Here is a 4,477-nt window from a genome sequence, read left to right as displayed (position 1 = left end):
CCCTAGAATTAAATTTACTATGACATCAGCGATATACAAATTGGTTTAATTATTATTTACTACTAACATAATTCAAGTCACAGAAATACATGAAAACACACACAATTAGTTCACACCATGGGGTATTACATGATACAAAGAAAAGTCTTAGCGGACGAAACCGATATGATGGCTGGTGACAAAGGAAAGCGGTGGGACCACTCAAGAGCGCAAAACTCATAGCTGATACAATACCACTCATAGAAATTGCTAATATCTTACATGAATGACGCTCATTCGAAAAGACATTTCAATTTACAAATTATAGAGTGTATGTCTTGTTGTTCTCTCTCTGTGGTCCGCCGTGCTGTTTCTGCTGGAGAGAGTCGACAGAAAGTCTCTGGTTGTGTTCATAAGCGATCAAAGTCGTAGGTTGTTGAATGGATACTTCAGAGTGTCATTCGGAATCTTAGAATCAGATGCGTTTACCAGACTAAATATTCACAGTTGTCGGAAGTTTACATACACTTAGGTTGGAGTCATTAAAACTTTTTTTCAACCACTCCACAAATGTCTTGTTAAAATCTATAGTTTGCCAAAGTCGGTTAGGACATCTACTTGTGCTGATTCAAGTAAGTCTTTCCAAAATTGTTACAGACGATTATTTCACTCCAATTTGTATATCGCTGATTCATAATTTATGCTAGGGTTCGTGCAGATATTCAAGGGTTTGCGACACTCAGTAATGAGAACTGATGAGGTAATAATTCATTAATAAGCGACTGTTTTGATAAGATATGAAAATATCTGAAGAGTTATAGTCGTGAAATTAACACTCTATAAACAACATTTTCCCATGGTGCCCCGACTTCCTAGTTAATTAAAGTTACATGATTAGTGTAATTGCGTATTTAAATTACACAGAGAATTGATTTGATAATATACAGTCCTCACATTTAATGATAGTCCAGACACGACAGCCTTTACAGCATGATTTAAATTTAAAGGCAATGTTCCCACGTTCGTAGAGACTGCATTCACGGTAAACACTGCATATGTTGGCTCAATCGGAAATTACCTTTAAATTTCAGGTTCTATACCGCTGAACTTCGGCGATACAGATTGTATCCAGACCCTAAACTATAGGCGAATGTATGGCTTTGATCTTCAGTACACTGGCAACCAAAACATTTAAAAAAAACTGTGCTCTTATTATGAGCTGTCAATAGGTCACTGCTGGCTTGTTTATGACGTGTGACAGAGAAACTGTAGTTAGGATCAGTGGTGGTGATAGACATGAATATAGTCACGGGCACGAGGCAAGCGGGATGGGTGTATAGGATGTCCACCAGTCWATGAGCTAAGTTTCTTCCTCTTAATTTTCTGACTAATTTGTCTTCCCAAAACTGAATGTCTGCATTGAAGACAAAAGAGTTATGATGTTAGGGTTATAGCACAGTGCATCTCAATAGGAAGACTACAGTAAAGCCAGGATTTTATGTGGGCTGAAAAATCTAACCATGCATTTTGTATATTATATCTGGTAACTTTCTTAAAACACTCAACAAAGGAATATGTTGCAGAAAAATAAAGTGCCTGACCACACTACACAACTTAATGTTTTGTAGCAATGATTGATGTACACTGAGTGTACAAAACATTAGGAACATCTGCTCTTTCCATGACATAGACTGATCAGGTGGATCCAGGTGAAAAGCTAYGATCCCTTATTGGTGTCACTTGTTAAATCCACTTAAATCAGTGTAGATGAAGGGGAGGAGACAGGTTRAAGAAGGATTTTTAAGCCTTGAGACAATTGAGACATGGATTGACCGCTTAGTCACGGTAATTAGGCTTCTCCAAGCTCTGATGCTGCTGATGGTCATTAGTAGCCTACCAAACTTGCTAATTGCCTGGTACTTAGCACTATATTGTCMCTCTAAACACTCTGACATCAATGCAAATGTCATCGAAAGATCTAATCAAACACTTCATGAGAGCCCATGAGCTCATGTTGCGCAACATTTCTATTGGCTATGYAATTGCATGAGAGAACATAGGTTTGATGGCCTCTATTAAAAAGAAGAGGRTCCAATCAGCTTTCTATAGGCTAGGCCTACTATATTTATTTCTCAACTTTCCTAATATTTTTTGTATATATATATATTTTTGTTACCCTCCGTTTTCTACCCAATTTCGATCTTGTATCATCGCTGCAACTCCCCAGTATGCTCGGGAGAGGCGAAGGTGGAGTCATGCGTCCTACGAAACATGACCCACCTAACCGCACTCCTTAACACCCGCCAACTTAACCCGGAAGTCAGCCGCACCAATGTGTCGGAGGAAACACCATTCAACTGCCGTTGGGGGTAAGCCTGCAGGCCACCCGGCCCACACAAGGAGTCACTTTAGTGCGGATGGCCACAGTAATAGCCCTGGGCCATGTTTTCTGGCCATTCTTGAGCCTGTAATCAACACACAATGCTGATGCTGCCAGACACTCATACTAGTTTAAAAGAAGACCAAGTTGTATTGCTTCTTTAATCAGCACAACCAATTTGTCAGCTTGTCTAACATTTTCTTATTTTTTTTATTTATTCACCCTGCTGTTAAACCAGTAAGCTAGTTGAGAAACAAGTTTACTCATTTACAACTGCGACCTGGTCCAAGATAAAGCCAAAGCAGTGTGGACACAAACAACAACAGAGTTACACATGGAAATAAAGCAAGCTTACAGCAATACACAACAAGAAAAAGAAAGAAAGTCTATATAGAGTGATGTGCAAAGTGGCTCAAGAGGAGGTAGGGCAATAAATAGGCCATAGTAAGCGAAGTAATCCAATTTAGCAGATTAACACTGGAAGTGATAAAGTGAGCCAGATGATGTAGCAAGTAGAGATACTGGTGTGCAAAAGAGCAGAAAAGTAAATCAAAACAATGTGGGGATGAGGTAGGTAGATTGTGTGGGCTATTTACAGATGGACTATGTACAGCTGCAGTGATCGGTTAGCTGCTCAGATAGCTGATGTTTAAAGTTAGTGAGGAAAATATAAGTCTCCAACTTCAGCGATTTTTGCAATTCGTTCCGGTCACTGGCAGCAGAGAACTGGAAGGAAAGGCGGCCAAAGGTGGTGTTGGCTTTGGGGATGACCAGTGAGATATACCTACTGGAGCGCGTGCTAYGGGTGGGTGTTGTTATCGTGACCAGTGAGCTGAGATAAGACRGAGCTTTACCTAGCATAGACTTATAGATGACCTGGAGCCAGTGGGTCTRGCGACGAATATKTAGCGAGGGCCAGCCGACTAGAGCATACAGGTCGCAGTGGTGGGTGGTATAAGGCGCTTTGGTAACAAAACGGATGGCACTGTGATAGACTGCATCGAGTTTGCTGAGTAGAGTATTGGAAGCTATTTTGAAGATGACATCGCCGAAGTCAAGGATTGGTAGGATAGTCAGTTTGACTAGGGTAAGTTTTGCGGCGTGAGTGAAGGAGGCTTTGTTGCGAAATAGAAAGCTGATTCTAGATTTGATTTGGATTGGAGATGTTTGATATGAGTCTGGAAGGAGAGTTTACAGTCTAGCCAGACACCTAGGTATTTGTAGTTGTCCACATATTCTAGGTCAGAACCGTCCAGGGTAGTGATGCTAGTCGGGCGGGCTCGGGCAGCTAACGGTTGAAAAGCATGCATTTGGTTTTACTAGCGTTTAAGAGCAGTTGGAGGCCACGGAAGGAGTGTTGTATGACATTGAAGCTCGTTTGGAGGTTAGTTAACACAGTGTCCAAAGAAGGGCCAGATGTATACAGAATGGTGTCGTCTTCATAGAGGTGGATCAGAGAATCACCCGCAGCAAGAGTGACATCATTGATATATACAGAGAAAAGAGTCGGCCCAAGAGTTTGAACCCTGTGGTACCCCCATAGAGACTGCCAGAGGTCCGGACAACAGGCCCTCCGATTTGACACACTGAAATCTGTCTGCAAAGTAGTTGGTAAACCAGGCAAGGCAGTCATTTGAGAAACCAAGGCTATTGAGTCTGCCAATAAGAATACAGTGATTGACAGAGTCAAAAGCCTTGGCCAGGTCGATGAAGAAGGCTGCACAGTACTGTTTTTTATTGATGGCGGTCATGATATTGTGTGGCTGAGGTGAGCGTGGCTGAGGTGCACCCGTGACCAGCTTGGAAACCGGATTGCACAGTGGAGAAGGTACGGTGGGATTCGAAACGGCCAGTGATCTGTTTATTAACTTGTCTTTAGAAGACTTTAGATAGGCAGGGCAGGATGGATATAGGTCTAAAGCAGTTTGGGTCTAGAGTGTTACCTCCTTTGAAGAGGTRGATGACCGCAGCAGCTTTCCAATCTTTAGGGATCTCAGACGATACGAAAAGGTAATAGGGGTTGCAACAGACTGGTAATAGGGGTTGCAACAATGGCGGCAGATAGTTTAAGAAAGAGCGGGTCCAGATTGTCTAGCCCAGCTGATTTGTACGGGTCCA

This window comes from Salvelinus sp. IW2-2015, linkage group LG5 (genome assembly GCF_002910315.2).
Source record: "Salvelinus sp. IW2-2015 linkage group LG5, ASM291031v2, whole genome shotgun sequence".
NCBI lineage: Eukaryota > Metazoa > Chordata > Actinopteri > Salmoniformes > Salmonidae > Salvelinus > Salvelinus sp. IW2-2015.
The sequence above is the reverse complement of the archived record's forward strand: the minus strand, read 5'-3'. Positions refer to the sequence as shown.